This window comes from Microtus ochrogaster, chromosome 1, assembly GCF_000317375.1.
Source record: "Microtus ochrogaster isolate Prairie Vole_2 chromosome 1, MicOch1.0, whole genome shotgun sequence".
Classification (NCBI taxonomy): Eukaryota; Metazoa; Chordata; class Mammalia; order Rodentia; family Cricetidae; genus Microtus; species Microtus ochrogaster.
In genome coordinates this window covers 60,490,469-60,506,650 of record NC_022009.1, presented here as the reverse complement: position 1 = coordinate 60,506,650, position 16,182 = coordinate 60,490,469, and the positions used below count along the sequence as shown (strand labels likewise).

The window sequence follows — 16,182 nt, the reverse complement described above, 5'->3', positions numbered from 1 at the left end:
AGAGCGAGAGAAGGAAGTGGCCGCTTTTTTAAAGGGAGAGAGACCACGCCCCCAATGGGCTGGTATCTTAGCGGCTATTGGCTGGAGGAGCGGAAGGACCTTCCGCAACACTTGCAAATTCTAAAAGATTGCTTAATCAAAACACAAGAAGCATCCATGTTTAAGGACTGGGTTCTTGACCGCTTGCTCGAGGAATTAAAACAAAGATTCACATAGATTTATAAAGTGGAGAGGGAACTTGCTAAAAGCCCAAGGGAAATTACAGGTCAGAAATACACGGTTCAACGTGATTGCAGGCCGCACGAGTGACGGTTCTTAACGGCCCCAGATAGTTGGGGCTTTCTGTCGTGGAATTCAAGAGAAGGAAGGGTTCGGATGAAGCGCTGGTCCGCTTTTGTCAGTGTGACATGAACTAGACTCTGTAGGGAAGACGGACCCAGTTGAGGAGTTGTCTTCATTAGCTTAGCCTGTATGTTTGAGGGAGCACACGGGATCCTTCATGGCCTTTGCTTCAGTTCCTGCCTCCAGGCTCACGCCTTAGCCTCCTTCTGTGGACTGCAGTAGCCTTCCAGCAAAAGTCACCCTTTCCTCTCCATCTTGCTTTTGCTCTGTATTTTATCACAGGGCAGTTTTTAAGGAGCACGGCATAATGCAGGCTGGTCTCTGTTTTGACTGACAGGCCTGGTCTATGCCTGCCTTTGTTGTGTTTGTCCTTTCCCATGGTGCATCTGATTTTAACCATATCTCTAGGACACCCGGATTTACCTCTCCTGGTTATAATTTAATTGGCCATTTGCTATTCTCCTGCCTTCCACTGTCCCTTGCCTCGTCTCCCTATTTCATTTATTTCATTTCAACTTCTGTGAGACAGGTTTTGTTTTATTTTTAAGCATGCATTTTCTGTTATAGCTCGTGTTCCCTCCCGAGGAAATAAACTTTGTTTAGGCACCGGTGTATAAGGGCCCATTTCTCTATGTCTTGGCTACATGACCTACAACTGTTTCCTTGGAGCCTGAAGTGACCCAGTGAGCCAGGACCCTCTGCTTTACTGTGAACTTGGTTAAACAGCTTAGCTACTGCCTGCAAAGGGCCTTAGGCTTTAAATGTTAATTTAAAGAAACAGACAAATAATACTCAATGACGCTAACTGTGTACTAATGTTACTAGTAATGTCAGCGAATCCTCTACTGCCTCCTGATTAGGAACAGAACTTCCTTTACTAAAATATAAAAACAGTCATTTGCAGACAATGTGGAGGGTGGGGTCATACCAGACTTTGGCAGATAGAAGCCTTTATGGGCTCTCATGGAGTCTGTACTCCTTTGAGAGCCTGGGGTTGGAGTTGGGGTCGGACCAGGAACTGGAGCCAATCAGGTACGAAGTCTCAGTCTTTGTCAAGGCCTCAGCCCTTGGTTGACAGCATGTGGCCTTTGGCAATGGAGTGACAAATCCCTCTTCCACACGTGGGGTAGATAATGAAAGCGAGTTGTCGAGTTGTCGCTGCAGCTTGCTCTGGGGACACTGACATCTCGGGCTTACCCTCTATGGCTTTACAGAGGAATCCAGTGAGAAAGACACTGATCTCTGCTGGGAACAGACTGTTGGTCATTCGCCTGCAGGGGAAAACACAGTGGCTGTCACCTCCTGTGACGAAGGGAACGATGGACAGACTAGACAGCCGTGGCTGCTAGAAGGGTTTTAAGTTGTCTGGAGGGGGAAGAAACAGAGCCGAGGAGTAGGAGACATCTTTGTGGAGGTGCTGGAGGAGGGCTGCAGAAGGCATGCTGGGGAGGCTGCAAATCCAGTGCATGGGCTTTCCAGTGCTGCCTGCCAGGTGCGTGCAGCCAAGCAGAAGCGGGTGAATCTATGGCAGGGTAGCAACTTACTCACAGAAGGCTGTTAGAGATGTCATTGGGAACAAAAGAATGGTCCATAAGGGGAAATTTACTAACATTTCAGATAGAAAATGTAATCTGTTTATGGACATTATACGGACATACATGAATAGTTTATATACACAAATATATTAATACTATACATTTTGTATTATAATCTCTTTTACTTAAAATTGAAATTACTTTTACTGAATCCAGGAATCTGAAAGGCAGGGACAACCTCTACTGTTTTTATCTTTATATAATGATTCTTTCTCTCTATCTGTGTCTTTCTATTTAAAGAGTGTCTCTAAAGATAGCATGTAGTTAGGTTTTATTTTCTAATTGTGAAAATCTTTGCCTTTTAATTGGAATGCTCGGTTACTTCATATTTAATGTGACTGGGTTTAACGTTCCAAGTGGTTTTCTATTTGTTCTAGCTACTATCTCTTCATTTCTCTAATTTCTTTTAAGTAGAATATCTAGTATTTAAGTATAGCATTGAGTACTAACCTTTTATCTGCTTTATCTCTTCTATGATTACTGTGCTACTTTCTCGCTCTAAAGTTTACAAAATATATAGATAACATCATATTTTATATTTACACAATTCATATAATGTAAGATTGAAATGTAATGTGAAAATCAAACAAGTTTCAGATCATTTTCTTTTGATCTTTGTGATATTTTTCTTTTATGTTTTATTTTTATGTGAGGTGTAATCTCAAATATATTGCTCTTTAAGTAGTCAATTTTTCTCCTAAGGCTATTTTAATGACAAATTTCTCCTATATTTATAACAGTAGACTTACATTGTTTACATAATTATTATTTGTAGTTTTAGCTAACTTTACACTGGACTGTTTGGGGAAAACACACGTGTACTAGACACATACAGACTTCTTTCTTGTCGTTATTTACTGAACAGTATGGCTTAATGACTATTAATATAGCGTTTACATTATTTCAGTTATATAGGAGGGGAGCAGAGAGATGGTTCAGAGGATGAGGTCATGTATTCTTCCACAGGACCTGGGTTCAGTTCCAGCATCTGCATTGAGGAGCTCATAACTAACTGTAACTCCAGTTCCAGGAGATCTGACACCCTCTTCTGGCCTCCATTGGGAACTGCACTCACGTGAATAACCCCCACCACAGTACACATAATTAAATGAAAAAATTACACACACACACACACACACACACACACACACACACACTCATGAGCATGTAAGGTGCATACAAAGACAACGCTGTTCCATTTAAGAGACTTGAGAATCCATGGTATTTTGTATTTGGTAGAGATCCTTAACTAATTCTTCAAGAATTCTGAGGAACAACTGTATTCCACATAATTTTATTTTTGATGCTTTCCATGTCTCCTGTAGATCTACATTTCTATTGTGTATTATTGATCTTTTGGATAAACCTCCTTTAAACCCTTCCATAGAGAAAGGTTTGTGAGAGTCATTGATCTTAGCTTTTCTTTGCCTAAAGCCAAATTTATTTTTCAAAGCTATTTTCAGGGGTCATAGCATTTGAAATAGGCAGTATTAATATTTTCCTCTTGGCATGCTAACACTGTCATTTCATTGTCTTCTCTCTTGCATAGCTCCTTTCAAGAAAGCACCAGGCAAGACAGGAATCTGGGTGCTCGCGTTCTCAATACTAACTAGGTGGTGAGGACTGAGAACGAGCGAGCGACCTCAGGAGAACTGACGAGCTGTGGCACGAGGCCTCACCTCAGTGCTGGCGCTTGTCAGTGAGAAGCAGGACATTCTGGCACGTGTCCTTTTATCCCAGGAAATAGCTACACCTTTAACTGTTCCATAGCATTTTATTGTGAAACAGTCCAGTGCCCATGGAGTCCTAACCAGGACAAAGTGTTTGAGGAGGTGTGAAATACTTCGGTTTGGCATACCAGTGAGTGCAGCAGGAAGAGAGGATGAGGGAAACAGGGTGCCATGAGAACATCAGAAAGGGCCACGGTGATGTCAGCAAGGCTTTAGTCCCGTGAAAGACAAGGGTATGAGTCTCAGAATTAGATGTGGATCTAAGTCCACGCGGCACTGTGTAATATGCTCTAATTCCACACAAGGGAAATCAGGGTGCTTTTCTAAGTGATAGTTCCCTCATTCCTTAAAATAGAGTGAACTATTACTGCAGAGGGAGGGTGGTTTGGAGAGCCGCACAGGTAGCTTAGTGAGATTGCCCAGCACTCCGTGTGTGTCTTCTCCCTTCCATATTCCTGCCTGGCTATGTCGTTTGGTTTAGCACAAGGCTGCTGAGTCAGTTATGTGCTGGCATTTGTCTCTAGGGACACGGGATCATCAGTGAGGGAAAGGCCGGCATTTCTGCTAAGAAAAATGCAGTGCCGAGGTCCTCTTTGGAGTCCTAGAATTCTGAGTAGGAAAACTGTCATTGTGGCTAGTCCCTGTTTTTTCTCTTAAGCAATGGATACAGAAATCTCTGCCGATGCTCCGGCTTGGCAAAGTTAATTTGCCTTCCAGAGCCCCCTCTCTCCACCACCGATTCTAAGTTTGTAATCAAGGAGACCACATGTTTTATTTAAAGAACAAGCTATCACTTTTCAGGGGATGAGCCTCCTCTCCTTTATCTAATTTACTTTCAGACAAACAACTGTTTCTTAAATAAGATGCATAATTGGTATTTATATACAAGGACAATGAGTGCTTCTGTGTTTCCTTTCCACGCAGCAAACAGTAAGCGAGCTGTCTCTAAACGCAAGGAATCAGCAAGTGTGATGACTTCTCTCTGGCCTAAAGGATCTCTGCTGTGGTTGGGTTAGGACATGGTTGTAAAGGCTGCTGTGTTGAAGACTTGGTCCCCTGAGAAATGACCCATTGTGAGGTCACTGACTTCATCAGTAGATTTATTTATTGATGAGCTCATCATCAAATGGGGTATTAGAAGATAGGGCCTTGGTGGAAAGTTTAGTGTCGCTGGGGTGTGCCTTTATGGGGTATCTTGTTCCTGGACCCCCTCTTTGCTCTTTCTGCCAAAGCAGTTTTCTTCTGCCTTGCATTTTTGCTGTGCTGTGTCGATTTTGCCACAGACCTAAAAAAGCAATGGAGTCAGCTGACTGTTGTAGACTATTATTTTAACTAGGCAAAGATGTGTTACAATTGTTTATGGGGCAGAATATTACTTTAACTGTGTAAAGGTGTGTTACTTTTGTTTATGCTGCAGAATATTTAACTGTGTAAAGGTGTGTTACATTTGTTTATGTTGCAGAATATTTAACTGTGTGAACGTGTGTTACATTTGTTTATGCAGCAGAATATTACTTTAACTGTGTAAAGGTGTGTTACTTTTGTTTATGCTGCACTTGTTTTATGATGTAAAGATGTGTTGCTTTTGTTTCACCTTGCCTGCCTAAGGCACCTGATTGGTCTAACAGCTAATAGCTAGGCAGTGGAAAGGCTAGGCGGGGCTAGCAGGAGAATAAATAAGAGACCTGTAGGCTCGAAAAAGAAAGAAGAAACGAGAGGAAGAGTAGCAGAAGGGAGACCCCCCCCAGCTGGCAGACATGAGAAGCAGTGAAAGTAAGATATACAGAAAGAAGGTAAAAAGCCCCGAGGCAACAGGTAGATAAAGAGAAACAGGTTAATTTAAGTTAAAAGAGCTAGCCAGAAAAGAGCTAAGCTAAGGCCGAGCTTTCAAAACCAATAAGAAGTCTCTATGTCATGATTTGGAGCTAGTTGGTGGCCCAAGAGAGAAAGGTTAACACAGCTGATCGTGGTCTAAAGTCACTGAGACTCTGAGCCCAGATCTTTCCTTTGCTAAGTTTTCTCTTCAGCTGTTTTCCCACACTGACCAGAAAGCACAACTCCAGCTCCTTATTCCGCTTTCCCTCCTAAACCAGGCGTCAGTTCCCCAGAGGGCAGATCAGGAGAGGACTGACTTCAGAGTTACTCTTTCTGTTGCCATCAGGTTTAACTCAGAGATTCATCCCTCCTGGAACTGGCCAGAGGAGTCTGAAGGAGTGGCACTTCTCTTGGGGTGGACTGAGAAGGAGACGGAGACATAGCATTCTGATTTCCAGCTACCCAAACATCATCCTCAGGTCTATTTCAAGGTTCAGTAATTGCCAAACTATGGCCTGTTTTCAGTGACACTTTTCTAATACTAGAATCATATTTTGATATGGTACAAATTGGTGGCATTTTTTGTAGATTGCAATCCTACCTTAAACTCAGAAATGTTAGACAATGTCGTGAAATAAAAGCTAACTGGTGAGCTGGATGATAAAACGTGGTGAAGAGACAGACACTGCAAAGCAAGGCAATTCACCAAGATTTCATCAAACATCCCTCCCAGACTGTTAAATACGAGCTTCATTCAGCACTGAACTGTCCAGTCGCCCGTTGTCTGTAGCAAGGAATGGGGATAAATCTTCGTGTCATGTTAGGGGCAGAATTCACAATCCAACCAAGGTGAGCGTTCTGGAGGCTCCCTACCTATAGTGATATTATGAGATTCTCTCCAGACTACTGGGAGAAGCTTCAGCCTTGCCTGGATTCTCTAGCCTGTGTTCCGACTCAGGCTGTTCTCTCACTGACAGTTGTGATGGGTCTTTATAGGACCCACCCTGTTTTCCTCAGCCAGGATGTAGGCAGTAACACTGAAGAGGAGTTCTTATGTTAAGTTCTCTGCTTGCCTGCTTCTGTAGGGAGCTTAGACCCTGCCTCAGACACCCACAATGGAAGGCAGGCTTGTGCTATGATTTCCCATGGGTGTTATCCCTAATTTCCACCCCACCCCTGATTAACAGAAGGTTCTTGGGCTGGAGAGATGGCTCAGTGGTTAAGAGTACTGACTGCTCTTCCAGAGGTCCTGAGTTCAACTCCCAGTAACCATATGGTGACTCACAGCCATCTGTAATGAGATCTGGTGCCCCCTTCTGGCCTGCAGGTATACATGGAAGGAATGCTAAATATATAATAAATAAATAAATAAATAAATAAATAAATAAATAAATAAATAAATCTTTTTTAAAACAGAGAGAAGGTTCTTGCTGCTGCTTCTCATGAGTGGATTTTGTTCCCAGTCTGATCTTAAAGAGAGTAGACCTCGATAGTCCTAACTCAATTTAAGAATCTCAGTGGGGTTTTTTTTGTTTTGTTTTTGTTTTCCTTCCTCCAATCGTGTTTGCTTCTATTCTAGTTTTTCTGGGTCATCCTGCCTGTGGGTCCTGGGTGCTCCAAGCAGTATCAGGGATGGGCTTACTCTCCTGGATAATTTCCTCCATGACATATACAGCACTGTAGACTCCAAATCTCATCCGGGTGTTTCCTCACCTAGGATCAAGCTCTGAGGATAAGTATCAGAGTTTCTGTAACCTCCTCAAATTGAATGCAGTAGATCTTTTCTGAGGAGAAGCATGGAGACTGTCAGCCAGCTCATGAGGGGATTCTTGATTCCCTTCCAAATGCTCAGAATTAATGAGATAGGTTATTAATGGACTTTCCCTGATAATACAGTTTCCCAAGTTGTTGGTGCTGCTCTCCTGACCTCACAAATATTATGTCAATAAGAGTTCCCTTTGTATATTTCAGTTCTGTTATCATGAAAGAGACATTGATATTAGGTGGAATTCAAGCACTACGATTAAGCTGATTGTATTGTACACCATTAAACATGCCTTATTCACAAGGTCCAGCAGTGGCCTTGTGGTGGCTGGGAAGGCAGCCCCAGAGCCAGACAGTGTGTGCTTGTATGACAGTTCTGTCACTTGCTAGCTGTGCCTCCTTGGGCAAAGCCCTTACATTCTGAATCTAGTCTCTTTACTTGTAAATTGAGGATTGCAATAGGGATCCAATGCTTGGCACTGTTCTAAGAAATAGATAAAGCGTAAAAACCCCTTATCACTGCCTAGCACACATAGTGAGCATGGATATTAGCTATTATTGCTCTTGCTTTGTTCCACTGTAGCTCCCGTTTTCATAAATATAGATTAGTCACGCTAATGGTGTCTTCTGCATCCTATTTGCTCTTGAGTTCTCTCTTGTGTCACCACGTCAGGGTCAGGTCAGACTGATAAATTGTTTGTAGAAGATTATGTGATTTCCTTCTCCATGTGTTCTTGGTTGACTTTGGCTGGCGGTCAGAGGTCACGTTCTCACACTATGAAGACATTCAGGTCATTTTAAATATAAGGTCAGGGGAGCAAGATTCTTTGAATTCCAATGAATGTGCCTTACATTTTAAAACAGTAATAACAAATACCTTTTATTTAAATTTTTTAATAAAGTCTTTTAGTCATCATTGGACATATATAATTGCTATGGAGAAAGATGAAGTGACATACAGGAGTTGGGGCGGATGAAGTTCATACTGCCTGGAATTAATTCTTCCCATTAGCTTCGAGATTCAGCCTCTAAAAAAATGACCAAAGGTTTTGATTAATCTTGGAACGTCTGAGTTTAGTCTATGGAGGTGCTTTGGCTGGCGGGCTTTCAAGCTCCACTATGGCGAGAAGCAGAAAAATCCTCGTGCCCTTGGAGAGGGGAGGGTTTGTGTTAAATGAGGCAGCTTTTGGATTTTATTTTCCTGACTAGACTGGGAAGGATTTAAGAAGGAAGGGTGGATTTCAGAGGCTGTGCTGCAGCAGATTTAAATGCCTATCCTGTGATATTTCCCCACACTTACTCAAGGAAGCAATAATAACTGATAATAAGGCACCCCACAGGGACAAAGTGCCCGCAGACTTCGAATGGACTTAGGAAAGGAGGGGGACTTTTCCAAATGATGTAAATTGGATTTAAGATCTCTCTCTCTCTCTCATTCACTGTGTGTGTATGTGTATATGTGTGTGTGCGTGTACAGAGGATCTCAGAAGAAGATGCAAAAAACCTGGGTGATCTTTAGAGTCCCTCTCTAAAGTATTTATAAAACATGGGTAGGACATAAGCAAAACAAAGAATATTGAAGGATCCCGAGACTTGCACGGGCTAAGGGCAGGTCCTTTGAGCCCCTGCGGCTGAACTGGTCAGAAGCAAGCAATTTTCATGGGGTCTTTGTAGAATAAGCACCCTAACACCAGTAAGAGGAGAAAAGAGGCATCACTGGTGACTGAAGTCAGTACAACTCTTAAAAGGCTCCGATGCTGGGTCCAGTTTGTATTCTCAGTTTGTTTTCTAAAACTACAAGGCGAGTCAAGCAAGAGTTTTCAGAAGCGTATGTGGCTGTCAGCAGGTTGTTAAGGGCAATGATCCATTGTTCCAGCTACTCCAGCTCACCCTACTTCAGACAGCAAGTGAAGTCAAGCTCGGCAGATAGGCAGGACAAGCAGTGCTTCAAGTTAGTCACTAAATAAATCAATAAACCAGTATCTAATATCTGGTCTCTTCTATTGTACTCCACTTCATTAGCATAATTTAGAGTAAAGAGGGAAAGGAAGAACAGGAGAGAATGTTTCTGTTGGAGCGGTGGACGGTGGGCAAAGCCAGAGGATGTCAAACCAGGCTGTCTGGAGGGAGAGGTGGCAGCCTTGTCCCCCACCTCTCTCCTTTGTCAGCTCTGGTACAGGCATGGAGGATCCATTGCCTGGAGAGTCACAAGTCAGAGGAGGCTGTGCCGAGGCTCTACAGGCCATGGATCTCCATACCCATACCTAGTACATGCTGTTTATTTAGTGATTGAGTGTGCGTGTGTGTGCATGTGTGTACACACACATGTGTATGCATGCCACACTGTGCATGTGGCCAGTGGACAGTTTGTGAGGCTGAGTCCCTGCCTCCCATTGTGGGTTCCAGGGATTGCTCCGGCTGTCAGGCATGGTGGCAGACACCTTGATCTTTGAACCACATTGCTGGTTGAGAATAAGTCATTTAAAAAACATTCCTCCTGCTTATAATTTACTCTCTGTCATAATCACATGCATGGTCAGTTGTGGCAATTGTCCTCTTGACTCATCTTTAAATCTGACAACAAAAATAGCCCAACACTTTATAAAGATTAAACTCCAGCAGTAACTTTATTTTCAGGGAAATATGCCACATTTAATCTCCAATTTTGCATTTGCCAAGCAAAACATACACTTTACAGCTTGCACTGGGCACCACGGTTTTAAATTTTAAACGTGAACTTCGAATTCCAAGTGCCCATGCCCAACAACACAATTGGCCGAGCTCTTGTTCTGTGTTGTTCGCCAACTACTGTTTAACCCAATTCTGGACACTCTGAGGAAGGACTGACTTCAGCCCGTCAGGACCCTAGAACGGATCCTGTTGCCAAGTCACACAAGTGTCGGGATTGACGCTGGAATTGGAGGCTGTCTGAATTGACTCCTATGCAGAATACAATGTTTTAAGAAGTAAATTGAAAGGGGGGGGGTATGCAGCAATTCTGGGCTTTTGAGTTTTAGCTGTGGTGTTACTGAAAAGACAAGTTGGGTTTTCATTTATTTATTATTATTTTAAAATTCTCCGCAAACAATACTTTTATTGTATGCATGACAGACACAAAGCTGGGAAGAAGGGGGGTGGTTGACCAGAATGTTGAGTTTTTTTCCAAGTTACGTCTTGTCCATCGCATGAAACTGCCAAGCCCGTAAGCCTCCTGTTCTCCTGTTCATGTGATGGAAATATTCCTAAGGTGACTGTGAGGGGACTATAACCGAGAGAAACTCTATATAATTCTGCACAGTAAATGAGAACCACAGAAGTCTGAGGTCTTGAAGCAAACACCATGCTGGGATCAGCGTGCGCCGTCCTTCAGTGATGTCGGCACCCCTCATCTTCTTGTTTTTCCTGTCCTCCCCCACCCCCTTGGCTTTCTCCGCCTCACCGCCACCTTGGCCGCTTCTGTTTCCTTCTTTTTGCTTTACCAGACTAGGAATGAATTTGTTCTGGGAACTTTCAGTGATCTATGGAAAAGGCTGTTAAAAGGCTTTATGTCAGAAATGCAGTTGCTTGGTAACTTCCCCTCGTGCCAAGTTTATGTTCAGAGAGTTAAACAAACGATTTAGCCCTGCTGTTCTCAGGCCTGGGCAGCATCAGCTCTGTGGCTCAGCTATGTCCAAGGAACTCTCCAAATAGGCACAGAAAGAAGCCCAGCTTCTGCAGGGAGAACTAAGGGAGGGGCATACACCTGGCCAGGCCTGCAGAGGCTCCCAGGGAGGCTGATCTGGACAGAAGTGCTGGCTTGTTTGCAGAGCTCCTAAAACAGGCAATTAACACATGCTGGTAAGACTCGAGATCCTCCCTGTTTCCTCTTCTTCCTGTGTTCCCCTTTCTGATATCTCTGCCATTCTTGCCGCCCTTCCTAATCAGTTTGTAAAAACCGATACTTTTAGATGTTAAACCTCCCTAACAAATATTCCTGGGAACAATGGCATAGAGCCCGTTTGTCTTTGCCAACTTCTAGCACAACGCATGTCCATATACACGATGGCAAACCCCCCAAGACTGTGTGTTGGGAGACATAAAACTGGAGCAACTAAATAGTAGGTAGGCTGAATCCGAATGAAACATTCGATTGTATTGTAAAGCAGGAACCCTGGCACCAAAACTGTTCAGCATTCCACATGGTCTCCTTGCTGAATGGTGCATAGAAAAGCACCAAATTGAGCTTTCTCTGGAGAGGGGCAGTGTGCGTGTGTGGGCAGTGTGTGTGTGTGTGTGTGTGTGTGTATATGTGTGTGTGCGCGCATGCGTGTGTGTGTGTGTACAGAAATTTTCCTATTATCTGCATAAATTATTGGCCCTATTTCTCTGAAGCACTGCAATATAGAAGAAGACAGAAGCTGTCACAGCCTGAAGAAAAATGACTATTTGTCACACCATGGGGAGCACTGGTAGGTGGCTGAGCAGAGTTTTCCTCAAGACTGGCTGGCTGGAAGCCAGGATTATGCAAGTGGAAATGAACAGGGAAGGAGGGGAAAAAAATAAAAATCTGTTGAAAGATACAATAAAAAATGCAAGGAGCATTCTAATGTTAACAGTGTTTTGCAGAAGCCGCGGGTGTATCCTTTGTCTGTTAAGCTTTAGTTGATGGATTTGAATTGGTCTAGAGCCTTGAACAAGCGTCAAAAGAAAGAAATAGGTTTAAGATGAAAGAATCTTTTTGCTAAATAGTCTTCAGTGTTTAGAGTAATAGACAGGATACTTTTTGGGTAAGATTGTACTTGTAGCTTGGTAGTCAAAGAATCTCTTCATGTTCCAGAATGATCCACAATTAAACTATTTTTCTTAAAAAAAATACTAGAAACTTTGCCAGAATCAGCGATTCCTTCCCTTGGTTGTTAAATGCACCCAAGTCCATCTGCTCACTGCTTGAAAGCCAATGCTTAGAAGCCAACAGTTGGGAGAAAACCAAGTTTCTTCAAGGGCTGGCTCTTGAGGACAGGTGGAGGTATTGTTTGCGTCAATACAACCATCTTTGGGGCCCTAAAATCTATAAGGGCTTCCGTGGGGGAAGAAAGTGGAGTCAGGAGGGCAGATGCTGGCATCAACGCTCTCCCTCCCTTTCATGGCTAGAATATGGAGAGTAACTCTGGCCTCTGGGAACCAGTTTCTATAACTGTTTATATAAACTTTTCTTCAAGTTGGACCTCACATCAAGTTACATGCTCCATGCCAGCTCCTGCACAGGAGCTAGGATATTGTATATTGTATCTGAGACTACATGTTCTAAGTGCCAGAAATCTAAAGAAGGATGGTTTCACAGTTAGTATCATTGATCACTTAGGCTTCAGAACAGCAGGCAGAGAGAAGGGTTCAAAGGGAAATTCCCAAGGAATAGGCACTGTTTTGTGTGTGCGCACACGTGCGTGTGTGTGAGCTTCAGAAGTTCCTTTCCACTTTGAAATGGATTCCTCTAAAAAGATTCTTCTTTCATGCCAAACATACTCTGCATATTGAATGCCTGTTCTCCTCTAACAGCCCAAAGCGACAGATAGTATAAAAGGGAATAAAGTTCCATGTTTTCAAAAGGATGTCAGCTGCTCACTCGCTCTTGTTTATGTGGAAGAGTTTTAGAAGATCGTTATGAAAACAATGACAATGGAAGAATTTTCGAGTGATAAAAAGCAAATATTTAAAATTTTACAAGAAAGTTGGCCCAATTCTTCATAGATACACTACATTAATAGTCATTTTTTAGTTTTTGGCTTTTTAGTTATTTTAAGATACTTTTAAATTTAGACCGTGTTCTTTAAGATTTTGTTAGTTTGTCTTCTAAAGAATGAAATAATATTAATGAGAAGAACTAAATCACATTATTCTTCATAGATGGCTAATTCATGTCTAAATGCAAACTATATCTATACTCACTCTAGCTAGCGTCAATTATTATCTAAACTGACTTGAAACTCTGCTTTTGATGGAGGCTTGTCTATAAGCCCCAGTATAAAGCTGGAGTTTTTGTTTGTTGTGAGACAGGGTCTCTCTACCTTGTCCTGGCTGTCCTACAACTTCTTTAAAATATTTCATATCATAAACATGACCGATGTCTGTTGCTCTTGGTTGCCTCCCAGAGCATGGAAGTAAGATCCTGTTGCTGAAGACACCATACACTTTGGACACAGGATTTGGGGGATCCTAGCTGGATCTAACCAGAAAGTCTTCTTCCTGAAGTTTAACTTTTATGGTACCAGAAGGCACCGTGCCAACCTCTCAGGGAGTATCCTGGAGTTTCTATTGCTGTGAAGAGACACCATGACCACTGCAACTCTTATAAAGGAAAACATTTCCACTGAAGTGGCAGTTTACAGTTCAGAGGTTTAGTCCATTATCATCATGGTGGGAAGCACAGTGGAGAGCAGGCAGACATGGTGCTGGAGAAGGAGCTGCTATCTGTTGATATGCAGGCAACAGGAAGTAGACTATTTCACTGGGTGGGGCTTGAGCATATATTAGACCTCAAAGCCCATCTCCACAGTGACATACTTCCTTCATTAAGACCACACCTTCTCCAACAAGGCCACATCTCCCACTAGTGCCACTCCCTTTGGAAGCTGTTTTCTTCCAAACCAACACAGAGAGGAAGCAGCCAATCATCCTACCCAGCTATGACAACTATGGTCCACAGTAACAACCAGCATGGCATGATATCGCCAAGGGTGCAGTAGTGGCACTCACATCTTGGCAGTAATCCACAGCTCTCTAATTGAATGTAAGACTTGCTCAACAATAAGGAACTCGTGCCTGGTGCTGGAACCTAGCCCACTACCTCTGGCTGGTAAAGCAATGGTTCTTAGAGAAGAACCTACAAATGCCACGTTACTCAACCAGCATCATCCATAGCTACATTCTAAATATTTGTCCTTACAACCACAGAGAAGTGGTCCATTTTACCATCATGAAATGTCTTTGCAACAGATGGAGACCATTCCAGAAAACTACAACCAATACAAGCAAGAAGAGTAGGTGATTCCGTGATGCCATCCCCTACTGAGATATCTACAACACAATTTCTGCATTGAAGTTTCAGGGGTCATAGAGGAAGAGGAAACAAAACTTGTAGGAGTCAGAAGAACAGGAGGGTTTCTGTGACACTGCATCTCCCAGAAATGTCAGAGAAGCTGTCGCTATGAAGTCTCATCAACATCACTGTCTAAACAAGACTTGGACCAGGACAGTACCATTAGACATGCTAACAAGGAACGGGGACATCTGTGGGGTCCCAACTCTAGATAAAGAATTCCAGGCAACTAAGGAATGCTGAGATCAGGAGAAATAGTCTCCCCCAAGGAGGAAACCCCAACTGGTGATTTAAAGCCAAGTGGTCAGTCCTGAAATCATATACACATAAATAACCTTATATGGAATGTGTAGGTTGCATCTATATATTGAGAAACACACACACGCACCTACAATGAAAGAAAAAGAGGTAGTGAATTTGAGAGTCAGGCATGGTACATGGGAAGAACTGAAGAGAAGAAAGGGAAGGGGAAATGATGCACATATATTCTAATTTTTAAAAAATCACACCAATTTTTACATCGAAATGGGAAACTATAGTCGTCCAGTTACATGTGTTTTATTATTTGTTAAAAGAACAAAATAAAACATAAAGAACCAGCTTATTAAAGACCACCTCCAAATATTCTTTTTTAAACCGAGACAACTGACAGCTGACTATTGGAATATTCTTATCACTCATTTTCATTTTCGGGCATGGAAAATAGCATTTCTTGCTGAAGAATCTCAAAGAACCTTCACTGACCATGTCAGTGTCTGAATCACACATAACGATTAGCAACAGTGGGGTCACAGCAAAGTGCGCAGTGACCAGAAGCCATGGCGAGCAGACTTCATCTGAGATCCTTTTGTAGCTGGCTGCCAGTGACTAAGCAGAGCAAAAGTGGTGGTGTCATGTGATAGATATGACTGTGGGGCACGAATTAAAAAGACACAGACAGAGGTTACTGAGAAGGACCTGTTGTTTCCGAGAGTCGCATCGATTATGAGAAGCTATTGCCGATGAAGGAAAGACATGAAAAATTAAAGCGTGATGTTTAGTGCACAGTCATCCTCCACGGCGCCAAGCCGCTGCTGGAGACCAGGGAGCTGCTCTCCTTGGTGGGGTGTGACCGCAGGCTTAGCTGAGTGGCACAGTAAATGAACAGCTCGGATTGGGACCGCTTGTGGAAACTGCAGTTCCTCCTCCTTTCTCTCTGCGGCTCGGCTTTGGTGGCGGTAAGCGCTGGAATCTGACGTCCTTGCTTTCAGACCGTAGCGTGTTGGTGACTTAGGTGAGAGACTATGAGTTGGCTTTGGATAGCACTAGGCATTGTCCTTTTATGTTCCTGACACTTAGAGAAGCCCTGAATTCTGGACTTTGGTGACCTTATGAGGTTTTGTTCTGTCTCCTCCCCCTCTGACCTTCCAAATCACTAGTGACCACTATTCCTGTCTATTCTTTTTTGAGACTGGTGTATTTGTTTCCACAAATGAGTGAGAATATATGGAATTTAGTTTTTCTTTATCTGGCTTAATTCCATTAACACGATGCCCTCTGGTTCTGCTGTATTTGTATAGGTGACAGCATGCCATTCTTTTTATGGCTGAGTATCATCTCATTTTTTATATATACCACATAATCTTTACCTACCCATCCACTGAAAGGCATTTGAATTGTTTCCATATTTTAGTGATTGTGAATTGGGTTAAAAATAAACTTATGGATGCAAGTATGTATTTGATATAATTATTTCATCTCTTTTTGACACTATACTCACTAGTACAATTCTTTTTTTAATCTTTTTTTTTATTGAGAAAAGGAAAAAAAAAACAAGTTTCCGCCTCCTCCCAGCCTCCCACTCCTCCCACCCTCCCCCCAC

The 16,182-nt window shown here is 42.7% G+C and overlaps 1 protein-coding gene across 3 annotated transcripts in view; it reads left to right on the top strand.

The window, feature by feature from the left end:
• Window positions 1-16,182, top strand: part of Akap6 (A-kinase anchoring protein 6) — a 387,996-nt gene that overhangs the window by 51,277 nt on the left and 320,537 nt on the right. The window lies entirely within an intron of this gene.